This window comes from Heteronotia binoei, chromosome 10, assembly GCF_032191835.1.
Source record: "Heteronotia binoei isolate CCM8104 ecotype False Entrance Well chromosome 10, APGP_CSIRO_Hbin_v1, whole genome shotgun sequence".
Lineage (NCBI taxonomy): Eukaryota > Metazoa > Chordata > Lepidosauria > Squamata > Gekkonidae > Heteronotia > Heteronotia binoei.
The window spans coordinates 104263416-104278276 of NC_083232.1; positions in this window are offsets into that span (position 1 = coordinate 104263416).

A 14861-nucleotide genomic window follows, 5' to 3' on the forward strand; every position below is an offset into this window, starting at 1 on the left:
AGGTGGTTTTTACATTGAAATGAAACCAAGCCACGATTATTCTGCAGATCCTGCCTTAGACTACCGGCAGCCCCAGAAAACGCCTGCCTCCATGAATCTGTGGCGCCACAGCAGTGGAAAGACATATTTCCAAGCCACGGAGCCTCACGATTTTTGCTTCCGATGCCCCCAAACTCACCATCAGTTCTTATATCATGTCCATGGGCAGAGTTTGCACCACAGAAATTGTGGCTCCACAGCGTCGTGGCAGCACCATGGACCAAAAACTTGATTTTGGGCCACGGATCCTCATGATTTTTGCCTTGGACCCCCCTCCCCGTCCCCCAAGCTCACCATCCAATCACATATCATGTCCATAGGCAGAGCTTGCAATACAGAATCATGGATCCACGGCTTGAGGCAGCACCATGGACCAAAAACTTGGTCTTCAACCACGGATCCTCTTGGATCCTCATGATTTTTGCCTTGGATCCCACCATGATTTTTGACAGACCTTGCACCACAGGAATGACAGGTCCATGGCTTTGTGGCAGCACCAAGGAGCCAAAATATGGTTTCGGGTTTTAACAATTTATTGATATCATATGGTTACACAACTTAGTTATTTCTTAATTATCTCAATATTAATCCGTATGACATTTCAATCCCCCCTCCCTCCAATGTTGTATTTTAACAATTTATTAATAACATACGGTTACGATGTTTAGTTATATCTTTTCTATCCCTAACCCATATGATACTTTCAATCCCCCCTCCCTCCGTTATTAGACTTACCCCGAAGTTATATATTTAAATCCAAATATAAAGGTATCCCAAACCCATCAAAACACACTGTCTTTTTCTTCTCATTCATATTAAAAATTGTCCAACGTCTTTTTATGTTCCATTCTAACTCTATATATTTTTAAAATTTCTTCCACTCCTTTTTAAACACTTCCAGATCATAGTCTCTCAAAGTTCTTGTTAATTTATCCATCTCGCTCCACGATAAAACTTTCACAATCCAGTCCCATTTCTCTGGTATTTTTTCTTGTTTCCACAGCTGCGCATACAATGTCCTAGCAGCTGAGAGCAGATACCAAATTAAAGTCCTATCTTCTTTTGGAAATTTTTCTATTTGTAATCCTAGCAGAAAAGTCTCTGCCACTTTCTTGAAGTCATAACCCAAAATTTTAGAAATTTCTTGTTGTATCATCCGCCAAAAGTTTTTTGCTTTTTCACAGGTCCACCACATATGAAAAAAAGAACCTTCATGGTGCTTACATTTCCAACATCTGTCTGACATCTTTTTACTCATCTTTGCCAGTTTCTTCGGAGTCATATACCACCTATACATCATTTTAAAACAGTTCTCCTTGATATTCTGACATGTTGATATCTTCATCGAGTTCTTCCAAAGGTACTCCCAAGTATCCATTTGGATTTCTCTGTTTATATTGATTGCCCATTTAACCATTTGAGGTTTTACTACTTCCTCTTCTGTAGACCATTTCAATAATAATTTATATACTTTTGATATTAATTTTTCATTGTCTCCAAGCAAAACCTTTTCCAATTCTGTTTGCTCACGTCTAATTCCATCAGATTTCATATCATTTTCCATCAGATTTTTTATTTGTTGCATTTGGAACCAGTCATATTTATTATTTAGCTCTTCTGCTGACTTTAATTCAACTTTCCCACCTTGAATCTTTAACAATTGATTGTATGACATCACTCTTTCTTCCTCAGATTCAGCTGTTATTTTTATTACTTCTGCTGGCACTATCCAAAGCGGCTTCCTCTCATCACCATATTTCTTATATTTTTTCCAAGTATTTAATAAAGTGTTTCTAATATAGTGATGAGAAAAAAACCCATCCATCTTGTGTTTCCCATAATACAAATACGCGTGCCAGCCGAATTTATTCCCATGAGCTTCCAACCTTAAAGGTTTTTTATCCAACAGCATTATCCAATCCTTGATCCATGTCAAGCAAACAGCATCATGGTATAATCTTAAGTCCGGGAGCTGAAAGCCTCCTCTTTCTTTTGCATCTGTTAAAATTTTCATCTTAATTCTTGGTTTCTTCCCGGCCCATACAAAGTCAGAGAGCTTCTTTTGCCACTTATTGAATTGTTTGCTATCTTTCACAATCAGGATAGTTTGAAACAGATACATTAAAGAAGGATCCGCACTTCGAAACCATATTTTGGATCCGCACTTCGAAACCAAAATATGGTTTTGAAGTGCGGATCCTTCTTTATCTTAAAGGTATTTGTGCTGGATCAAGGAAAACTCGACATTAAACCACATGTAATATCCATGGTCACAGCTTGCTGAACAACTATCACACATCCACAATTTTATTATTCACCACACTCATTATCCATCCAGATGTCACATCTATGTCCAGCATTTGCAAAATACCAATTGGATTTTGAGTACCTTGTATGCTGTCACAGTGCTTACATACTTTGAAACACTTAATCTTAATGAATCCTGTGACTTTTCATTTTTGAATAGTTGGGCTCATCATGCGTGGTCCCCCTGAGGTCTCTCACATCACACAGCACGTCCATGATCACAAAAACCTCAGAACACTGCCAAGATGCCAAACACTGCTTCAAATACTTTGAGGCTTGTGCATTATGACATCACACCAATATCTACAGGATGACCAAACAAAAAAGTATCTGTAATGGTTCTACCTTACCATGAACACTGCAGTAACATGAGAAATCAAAATCATGTCCACACCTTTCACTGCAAATAATTGCATTTTGAACATTCTGATGCCAAGGCAAAAATCATGAGGATCCGTGGTCCAATACCAAGTTTTTGGTCCATGGTGCTGCCACGAAGCCGTGAACCCACAATTTCTGTGGTGCATACCCTGCCCATGGACATGATGTGTGATTGGATAGTGATCTTGGGGTGACCAAAAGCAAAAATCATGGGGATCCATGAGGATCCATGGTTCAAGACCAAGATTTTGGTCCATGGTGCTGCCACGAAGCTGTGGATTCATGGTTTCTGTGCTGCAAACTCTGCCCATGGACATGATATGTGATTGGATGGTGAGCTTGGGGTGACCCAAAGCAAAAATCATGGGAATCCATGAGGATCCGTGGTTCATAACCAAGTTTTTGTTCCATGGTGCACGCCGAAGCAGCCTGTCACTAATAACACAGGTCGAGATGCAGGACAGGAACCCGGAAGTGACCGACAGGCTGCTTCAGCGGGCTGCTGCGCCGGCCCCCTGGGCCCCACAACAATGGGACCGATGCCATAGGGACGGGCTCGAAACACTCTATAACCCCTCAAAAGAACAGCAGTCTAGCTCGCTTCCCCCGAGCCCTGCCGCCATAAGCCTCAAGGGGGCTCATTTTGCGGCATCTCCCGGCGGGAGGGTGGCACCCGCACGGGACACATATCAAATGAAAGAGGGGGCGCAGGGCTATCAGAAACAGCCGGCGGAGGGAGTCAGGAGACCACCCCACTGGGGGATCCACACCCTGAAAGTGATGAAGGTGGCGCAGATAGAGCCAACAGAGCAAACTGGACAAAATAAATAGGCTGCATTATGCAGCACAGTTGAGAAAGTGCCTTATCCCATATACTGATGAAGTAAATACAGGATTTGAGAACAAAATTGCACCAGAAGACATAAACACAAAGCTCCCTTACACTGAATCAGTGCTTGGGTCCACCAAAGTCAGTATTGTCTACTCCAGGGGTGGCCAGAGTTGCTTAACAAAAGAGCAACACAGAATAAAGGTCAGATGTTTGAGAGCCGCAAGACATGAACATCGGATATTTGAGAGCCACGGAAGGAAGGAAGGAAGGAAGGAAGGAAGGAAGGAAGGAAGGAGGGAGGGAGGGAGGGAAGGAAGGAAGGAGGGAGGGAGGGAGGGAGGGAAGGAAGGAAGGAAGGAAGGAAGGAAGGAAGGAAGGAAGGAAGGAAGGAAGGAAGGAAGGAAGGAAGGAAGGAAGGAAGGAAGGAAGGAAGGAAGGAAGGAAGGAAGGAGGGAGGGAGGAGAGAGGGAGGGAGGAAGGAGGGAGGGAGGGAAGGAGGGAAGGAAGGGAGGAGGGAGGGAAGGAGGGAAGGAAGAAAGGAAGGAAGGAAGAAGGAAGGAAGGAGGGAGGAAGGAGGGAGGGAGGGAAGGAAGGGAGGAGGGAGGGAGGGAAGGAGGGAAGGAAGGAAGGAAGGAGGGAGGGAAGGAAGGGAGGAGGGAGGGAGGGAAGGAGGGAAGGAAGGAAGAAAGGAAGGAAGGAAGGAGGGAGGGAAGGAAGGGAGGAGGGAGGGAGGGAAGGAGGGAAGGAAGGAAGAAAGGAAGGAAGGAAGGAGGGAGGAAGGAAGAAAGGAAGGAGAGAGGGAGGGAAGGCCGCCCCCCCGCTTTCGGCCCCCTCCCTCCCTGCCTGCCCTGCTTACCTGCTTCCAGGGCGGGTGGAGGCCCGCGCGTGGGGCCCGGTGGTGGAGGCCAGGGAGGTGGCGGAGAGGCCGGCGCTGGTCGCTTGAGGGCCTCCAGCGACCAGCGCCGGCCTCTCCGCCGCCTCCCCGGCCTCCGCCTGCAGTGGAGGCCCACGCGCGGGGCCCGGCGGCGGTGGCGGATGTCGGGGAGGCGGCGGAGAGGCCGGCGCTGGTCACTGGAGGGCCTCCAGCGACCAGCGCCGGCCTCTCCGCCGCCTCCCCGGCCTCCGCCGCCACCGCCGCCGGGCCCCGCGCGTGGGCCTCCACTGCAGGGAGGGAGGGAGCGTCCCCGTGCATGCACAGAGCCCGCCACAATCGCCCTGCATGCGCGCAGGGACGCTCCCTCCCTCACTCGCCGCCTTCCCCGCCCGCACGTGCGGCCCACCGGCTCTCTGGCTGGCTAAACCGGGACCTCTAATGGTCCCGGTATAGCCAGCCCGGGAGCCGGGAATTGGGGGCCAGAACCGGGACTTTCCCGGGTGTCCGGAACGGTCTGGCCACACTATGCCAGACAGATGTTGGAAATGTAAGAAACATGAAGGTTCTTTCTACCATATGTGGTGGACTTGTGAAAGAGCAAAAAAAGTATTGGCAGATGATTCAACAAGAAATTTCTAGGATCTTGGGAAATTTAAGAAAGTTGCAGAGACTTTTCTGTTGGGATTACAAATGGAAAAATTTCCAAAAGAAGATAGGACTATAATTTGGTACTTGCTTTCAGCTGCTAGGACATTATATGTGCAGTTGTGGAAGCAAGAAAATTTTTTGTCATAAAAGTTATGACATGGAGTGAAATGGACAAATTAACAAGAATTTTAAGAGCCTATGATTTAGAAGTTTTTAAGATGGAGTGGGAAAAGTTCAGAAGATCTGTAGAAAAAGAGGGGAAAATAAAAGGACATTGGACAATTTTTGATAATGATTAAGTCTTAGAAAAAAGAGGAATATTAAGTTTTGTTTTTATTAGTTAAGGGTACCTTTAAACATTAGTACTTTAAGTAAATAACACCGGCAGGGGTTAAGTAACGGGGGGAGGGGTGGGTAGAAAGTAATATATGGGATAGATAAAAGAAGTTATTAATGATGCAAGAAATATGATTTGTTACCATATGTTACCAAATAAAATTGTTTTAACCAAAAAACCCCCCAAGTTTTTGGTCCATGGTGCTGCCACGGATTTGTGGATCCATGATTTCTCTGGTGCAAACTCTGCCCATGAACATGATATAAGAACTGATGGTGAGTTTGGGGGCATCCGAAGCAAAAATCATGAGGATCCGTGGTTTGGAAACATGTTTTTCCACTGCTGTGGCGCCACAGATTCATGGAGGCATGAGTTTTCTGGTGCTGCATGTGGTCTAATACAGGATCTACAGCGTGATGGTGGTTTGATTTCATTTCACCATAAAAATCATATGAATTCATGAGGATCCATGTAGATCTGACTTTTACCCTTTTCCGAAGCCAACCAAGCAGCTTGCTTAGAAGGGGAGGGCAGGAGGCCAGAGAGCTCACTTCATCTAGAGCAGGGGGGGAGGACCCCGAGAAATTGGCTGTCATCTGCTTCCTTCTGCAGCACAGCTTGCTTTGCCAGGCTTGCTCAATCACACAGGAGCTATAGAGCAAAGCTTCTCTTCTCCATTGGCCGAGGCTCCTCCTTTGGGGAGCCCTCTCAATTGCACAGTAGAGCTACTGAGCCAAGCCTGTCTCCCTTCTATTGGCTGAGGCTCCTCCCCCACCGGTCCCTGGGGAAGGAAGGAAAGAGCCACAGCTTCCTTTGTCCAGTTCCCTGGATCCCATGAGAGAAACACAAAGAAAGCACCTTTAAGACCAACAAGTTTTAAGCATGTTTTAATTTTTTTTTTAATCTTTAATTGCATTTGTCTGTATCCTTTATAAAGGTCATATCTCTGCTACCTAATCTTAAATAGGTACACACATGGCCTGGCTCAACATGGCCCAGCCCAACCTGACATAACCCAGCCAAACCCAACAAGGTCTCATTTATGTCAGATCCGGCCCTCATAACAAATGAACTCAACACCCATGAACTTTCGGAGCCCATAGGCCAGAATGGGAGCTATTGGCAGCCAGCAGCCCCTGTTAAGTAGGTTGTTGAAGGCTTTCACAGCTGGAGTTCATTAGTTGTAGATTTTCCAGACTATGGCTGTGGTCTTCACATAGTAGTACCTGATGTTTTGCCAGCAGCTGTGACCGGCGTCCTCAGATACCTCTGAGGATGCTGGTCACAGCTGCTGGCAAAACGTCAGGTACTACTATGCCAAGACCACAGCCATACAGCCCAGGAAATCTGCAACAAGTGCCTGTTAAGCTTTGGAAGGCTCCTATTGGTGTTTCCAATGCTGGAGAATTCCACCTCCGTTATCGCCTTAGAGTTGGTAAAGAGTTTAATTGATCAGCACCAGTTTGTCTGCAAAATGCAGCCATTCGCAAACTGCCAACAACCACACTGACACTTCATACAAGTTTGTGGCAGAAAAGCCACAGACTGGCCAAAATTTGTGATGAACTTTAGTACACGAGCCAGTTTGTGCCCATCCCTAGCCACAGCAGAGTTTGAACAAAATGATGGAAGCAGGTGTGTGTGTGCATGGTGGGGGGCCAAAATGAACTCTGTGGTGTACCCTTTTTTTATAATTGCCAGAACCCCGGAGTCTGTGGTGATGGTCTCCCAAACTGGTAGAAATGGAAACAGTCTTGTGCCCACTGATGGCGTAGATGTCAAGTCGGCAGATTCAATAACGAGTCTTTGTTGATAACAAAGTAGCTAGTTTATTGATATCATGGTTATCGACTACAGGGAGATTGAAAGACTAAAGATCATACAGTAGAATGCAATCATATAAGGTATACTTCAAAGGGATTCTTGAGGGAGGGGTACTATGCAGGGCACATTCACACATTGATGTTACAATTTCGTTCTCAGGCCGGCTTTGGCCTTGAGCGTCTTCTTGGCTCCAACCTCCCCCCCCCCATGCCCAGCCTGAGAAGGCCGGATAATCTCTTTCACATATTCCCATTTCAAAGCACAACTACATAACAAAGGAAAGGAGGGGGGTGAGGAGAGTTCAAGCTAGCAGCATGGGAATACAGTATGGCTTTACCCAGGATGCTTCCCTCCTGAACCAAAGATTGAGTGCAGGCCTGACCAAAGTTAAAGCAGACTTGACAGTAGAGGCTGCAGGAGGTAGCTGAGGCAGATGAAGAGGGAAATCAAAGAGACTTTTGGGAAGTGACATGTTGCACTATATTGTATTGTATTCTTTTTTTTATGGCAAATTAGAATGATGTTTACATGTTAAAAAGTAAATTAGGTGGACAAGAACATAACTATCCAATGTGTTTTTCTTTTAGCTGTATAGACATACTCAAACAGGGATATCGGTTGTTTATCCCATTACATATACTGAACCCATCTCCCACCATATTGTAATGTATTTTTCTCCTAATGGCAAACTATGTGCATATTACATGCTAAAAGGTAAATTAGTTGGATGGCCCAGGCTTATAACAGACATTCTCACATTCTGACATATTACTGTTTTATTGCTTTCCCATGCTCATGCTGCTCAGATCAAACGTTTGCTCAATTTGTTAATTTTACTATTCTGTCTTTGGATCTTAAATTTGTATCATTTTGCATTCTAAACCACTGCCTACCAAATAATTTTACTATTCTGTTATCGGATCTTAAATATGTATCATTTTGCATTCTGAGCCACTGCCCACCAGCTACATGTGGCTCTGCTCACTGAACCGGATTCCTCGTCTGATGAAGTGTGCTTAGAGTACATGAAAGCTCACATTCTGAATTAAACTTTGTTGGACTTAAAGGTGAAACTTCACTCCTATTTGTTCTACTACTTCAGACCAACACGGCTGCCCACCTGGATCTATGTTTGGAAGGCTGTGATCGAGACTTCTGCTGGTGCTGGTGTTTGGCTGTAGGAGCTTTGCGCTTCCAATAATCCAAAGGAGCTAGGAGTAGATCTGATCTGCAAATTAGAAAATAAACTTCTACCAGGAAATGTGGTTTTAATGACTTCAGATATTACTTCCCTATATATTCTTCATACTGAAGGTTTTAGAAAAGGTATTAGAATCTAGAACTGATCTGCATCCATATATTTTCTTCTTGATTTGACTGATATTTTGGAAAATAGTTCTTTTTGGTATAAGGAGCAAGTAAAAGGCAGCCCTTCGAATCATAGAATTAGAATTGGAAGGGACCTCCAGAGTCATCTAGTCCAATCCCCTGCACAATGCAGGAAACTCACAAATACCTCCCCCTCAATTCACAGGATCTTCATTGCTGCCACATGGCCATCTAGCCTCTGTTGAAAAACCTCCAAAGAAAGAGAGCCCACCACCTCCCAAGGAAGCCTGTTCCACTGAGGAATCGCTCTTAACTGTCAGGAAGTTCATCCTAATGTTTAGTCAAATGCTCTTTTAACTTCAACTTGTTGGTTCTGGTCTCACCTTCTGGGGCAACAGAAAACTACTCTGCACCATCACCTATATGACAGTCCTTCAAGTACTTGAAGATGGTGACCATTATCACATCTCAGTCGTCTTCTCTCCAGGCTAAACATGCCCAGCTCCTTCAGCCTTTCCTCATAGGACTTGGTCTTCAGACCCCTCAACATCTTTGTTGCCCTCCTCTGGACACATTCCAGCTTGTCTAGATCCTTCTTAAATTGTGGTGCCCAAAACTGAACAGTGAGCTAGGTGAGTAAGCAATACCATCATTTCACATGATCTGGACTACGCTTCTCTTGATACAGCCCAAAATCACATTGGCCATTTTAGCTACTGCATCACACTGCTGACTCATGTTCCTTTTCACACATACTAATGCCAAGATAGGTCTCCCCCATCCTATAATTATGCATAGGATTTTTTCCTACCTAAATGCAGAACTTTACAATTATTCCTGTTAAAATTCATTTTCCATTTTAGCCCAGTTGTCCAGTCTATCAAGATAATCCTGTATCTTGACTCTGTTTTCTACTGTATTTGCTTTTTGTTGTTGTTGTTCAGTCGCACAATCGAGTCACCTCTCAATTTAGTATCATCTGCAAATTTAATAAGCATCCCCTGTGTTCCTCCATCCAAATAATGAATAAAGATGTTGAGCAAAAGAGGTCCTTGAGGCCCTCCCTCCGCGTGTCCCTCCTCCCCAAGAGGATGAGGCACCACCTGATATTGTGAACTCCTTTATGGCAGTTTTTGAAAGTAAATGGCTTCTGGTCCCTATTACTAATTGTTTTTTACAATATTTGGTGTTATAAATATTTTATTGATGACTAGTTATTTTTTGATAATACTGACATGAATCAGGCAGGTAGTGTTTTGTCTTGAATTAACACCTTACATGAGCATATTAAATTTCTGGGGTAGTATTAATTTATTTACTTATTTTTCAGATTTACATTCCACTCTCCCCATGAGCAGGCTCAGGATGGATCACAGACAGGAATTAGACCATTTGGTGAACATGAGCAATTAATAATGAAAAGACGTGACATAAGAAATTATAAACCATCGCACCATTTGTTGCGCACACCAACTTAGCAAGTGGTGATGCTGGACTCTGATGTTTAATCTGGGTTGTGTAGAAGTGGCGTCTTTTGCTGGGGAGGCTGGCCTTTCCATTGGACGCCTGCTGCCTCAGCCAAAGGCCTGGTGGAAAAGCTCCATCTTACAGGCTCTGTGGAACAGCAAAGGATCCCCCCACTGGGCTCTGATCTCATGCAGGCTAAGCAGATGTCCCTCAGGTCAGGGAGAGCCAGTAGATCTTGCTCAGCAGAGCACAAGGCTCTCCAGGGCACATATGGAGAGACGCAGTCTCTCAGGTATGTTGGTCCCAGGCAGAGCAAGGCTTTGAAGGTCAATACCAGTACCTTGAACCGGATCCAGTACTCAATCTCATGCACCTAGAGAGGAATTTGCCATATGAACAGTTTCTTAGAATAAAGTGCAATTCCACTAATACAGATTATTTTTAAGGGACAGAAGAACATTAGGAAAACTGAAATGAAGAGGTTATCCCATTGATGTGACTAACAAGTCAAAGCACAGGGCTATTCAATTAGAAATTTATTGAATTTCAAGTTTTTTTATTACGTTTAAGCGGGGGGGGGGGAGAGGGAACAATACCAAGAAAAATAAAATATACACGCTACAGTTATTTCTACTACAGAAAAACCTATAAGATTCATTATACCTGCAAGCTACCATATCTTAACCAAATATTACCATTAAATTCTACAAACGTTTTGTGACCTTTTATGATTTTTTACGGTTCTGTTAAACAAATTATAGATCATATCCATTTGTCCTTAATACCTATAAGAAGAAAGAAGGAAACGAAAAGAGGAAGGAAAAATAACAAGCAGAATCATTAAAAACAAGAAAAAAGGAAAATGTGAAGAAAGATTTTTACTCTGTCATACAAGCTCATTACTACCAAAAATAAGATAACTTCTCAATACAACCATTTGACTATCTATATTAATGAGAATTCCAAGCAAAATGTGAAAAGCAGCTCTCCAGTGTTATACAGCATATCTATTCTCTAAGATACCATAAATTGATAACAGTGAAGCATTCACTAAAAGTTATTCAAAATTAATTAAACATTCTTGGAGACAATATGCCATAATACCATAATACTTATAAAGAGAGGAGAGAAAACAAGAAGTCTTAATCTACCATACAAGCTTGTTTACTACCCAAGAAAGAGAGAGTGCTTAATTATGACATAACCTTCACTAAATTGCTTTAACCAAATTGAAACAGAAAAAAACACTAAAATAATTATTTACATGGCTAAAATTTTGTCTAACTTACTATAAGCCAATAGAAACAAGACATATCTCTTAAATAGTATTCAAATTAATTTAAATTATTAGTGACAATGCCTACCTAATATTCAAACATATGTAAAAGCAGAAGAGAGAAAAATACATTAAAAAATATCAAAACAAAGATGCTTCCAAATTGTGAACTTAATTTCTAATTTGTAAATTTATAAGTAACTTTTAATACTTCTTGGTTCACTGAGGATTTAAGCTTCTAAAAATAAAATATTCCTTTAGCTATTAAAAATATTTAAGTCTCTATAGTTTACTAGCTATTGTTTTATCCTTTTAATATTTTCTCCCCAGTGCACTTTAAGTTTTTTTTAAGAAACATCCTCTTTATAAAAAATGCTTATAAAGCCTTCCCAGTATCTTTAATATCACCATTTCCTAGATTCCCACCTATTTTCCATCTAATTCCCTATTTTTAATTTAGTGTCCATACAAACTTACAAATACCCTGGTTTAGACATTAGAGAATGGACAGAGTGTCAAATAGAATTGCACTAATCTTGATCATTTGTACTAACCTGATAACAAAGTATCATATATGTGTTCAAAGTATCATGTTTGCAGTGTTATATTTGCTGAGCTAACCTTAGAAGTATTTTAGGGCCTTTTCTATGATTTTGGTTCCAATGTCCTAACCAAGAACAATGGGCTACTGTTAGATACGAGAGGAAGTCTCCCCTTTAGCAGAGACTCGTTATCTTCATTTTGTTCTGTAAACACCTTTTGGTGGAAAGTAAGCTATCTTTCTACCTCCAGTAGTCACCGGGAGCCTATCTCTTCGAGAAGGTCAAATCTCCCTGCTACAGCAGGAGCTCTGCGCTTACTCATTCTGGAATTGGGCCAGGAGGCCTATACTGAAGTCGAACAGGGAAGGGGGCAAAACCGCAGATATGAAGTATGGGGGTCCAGATTAGCAGCCCCTGAGTGATATCTATTAATCTCTCGCTTCTAAATTGGGATATGGGACTTATTTGACCAGTGAATGTAATCAGAATGTCAAAGGCGAAGACCGGTGTAGCCAATCTGTAAGTTGGCCTTTGTTTACAGAAAAGTATAAGATGTTGTGACTATGGGGAAGAATTTTGAAGGAATTCGCCTTCCTCACATTAATGTGAAAAACAATAAAAGAGATCTGCACATCAACTCTTCTGTGCCTCTGTCGTTTGGAAAGTCCCTTGATTGGAAAGAAGGGGGGTGTCATCCATTTGCAACAATAGTGAAAGCTGAATAATACCTCAAAGTCCCAAATTAACGAATCCTTCCAAATTTCCACTTAAAAGATATTTTTCTCTTACATTCCAGTTTGACTCAATTCAGTCTCAATAAGTCCTCAAATGCACTTATCCCTTTTGACATCAGTCAGACTGTGTTCAATATGATAGTTGTTTGGTTTTAAACCAAGTCAGCCCAAATTTGTTTGTTCTTTTCTTTTGGAAGCCTCTGTATTGGGGGAGGGGTTCTCCTCCTCCCCCTCTTTCAGAACAGTCCAAGTTGGTTTTGAAAAAAGGATTTCAGTAGTTGGTAAAGTTGTGGATCAGACTTACTTGCAAGGCACTGTTTTGATAGTTGTAGTAGAAAAGAAGATGCTTTGAAAGATGGTTAGCATGAAAAAGAGAAGAAGCTGGCAGTCATCTCTGTTACCATTCAGAAATGGTGATCAAAGCAGTGGGGCATTGCAGTGACAGCTGCTCAGAGAGTCCGTCGCCACCAAACTCCAGAGCCTTGTCAATCTGCTTGCCTCCCAAGACCATCCTTGAGTTTCGGAGTCGAGTCTCCCTGCCAGAAGACCCCCCAACTGCCAGATTTACAAGCAGCCGCCGAGGGCTGCTCCTAATGCTAAGATCGCAACTGGGCCAGTTCTCCCAGTTAGAAATTTATTGCTGAGTGATAATTTGAGGAAAAATCAAGAGGGTGTTTTTTGTAGCTTTGGGTACTCAGATTTGGCAGGATCTATAAAAAACTTAAGCAGCCCCATGGTGCAGTGGTAAAGCTGCAGTACTGCAGTCTGAGCTCTCTGCTCACAACCTGAGTTTGATTCCAACGGAAGCTGGGTTCAGGTAGCTGGCTCTAGGTTGGCTCTGTCAGACACTGGAAAAGTACTATGATATAATATAATGCTTGGCTTAAGCTGTGGTAATGTGTTTAGCTTAACTGACTCCATTTTCTAACCTATGTCACTAACCCTGAGAAGAGACCTTGCATATCAAAGTAGATGCATAGTTATTACTAACACTGGTGTGAATTGCTGTCCCTGGAACTAACAAAAGCAACATCCCTTTGAAGATAAGAGGCCTCCGGGAATGGCAGTTTGGCCATTCCTGTGAGACCAAGAATCACAAAGAGATAAGAGAAAGTAACCATGTGAAATGTATCACTTTATACTAGGCATGCTTGGGAATGTAGAATTGTTTAGAAACCTTTGATGTACAATTCTTTAAAGTATCTCCTCACAGGCGGGAGAGTATCAGTTCCAATCTTCCTACGCTCAGAAACTATGAACTCTCAAATAAAGCCTTAACTTTGTATCCAATGGAGTCTGGTTGATTTGAAGTTCCATTGTCTGACAGGCTCAGCCTTCTATCCTTCCGAGGTTGATAAAATGAGTACCCAGCTTGCTGGCGAGGGGTGGGGGGAGTGTAGATGACTGGGGAAGGCAATGGCAAACCACCCCATAAAATGTCTTCAGTGAAAACATTGTGATGCAATGTCGTCCCAGAGTCAGAAACAACTGGTGCTTGCACAGGGGACTACCTTGACCTTTTTTTTTCTTTTTAATAAAAAACCCCTTAATTTTGCACCACTGGCATTTTATTACCAACATATTAGGGAGTGTGAGGCAAGACCTAATATTACTTATAGAAGATCTAATAATTTAAAGAATATGTTGCTTAGGTTGGGTGTTTTGAATAACAGGATACAGCCAGAGACTGTGGCAGGTTGTTATAGATATGGAAATTGCTCTGGCTGCAGGTCAGTGCTACAAATTAGTTTTTGAACATCCAACTGTGGGTAGATTTAAACTTAATACCTTCACAAACTGTAATTCTAAAATAATTTGTGTTATCTATCCATGAGGGCTCTTGTACATTGGAAGCTCCATGAGAGCTGTAAAAAGTTCACATTTTAGAAAACAAATATAGGGTTAGACACAGTATAGCTGATGCTCCATTAGTATATCATTTTATGACCATACAACATTCGCCTGATGATTTAAAGTTTTGTTTTGTATAAATTGAAAACATACCCCTATAATTGAATAGACACTAGTAGGTTGTTACATCAACAGAAAGCACAATTTATATGTCACTTTAATACATTTGAACCCTTTGGACTTAATCAAAACAATTATTTTCATTGTTTCCTTTGATGTATTGTAAATGATCCCTTTAACTGAATGTTAACTGTGACAGTAGAATACTTGGAAAGATTTAAGACCCTGTTGAATGGTTAAGTTGAATTCTTGACCCATATTTACATGCAAATTGGTGGTGAGGATTTGAGAGGTTGCTGC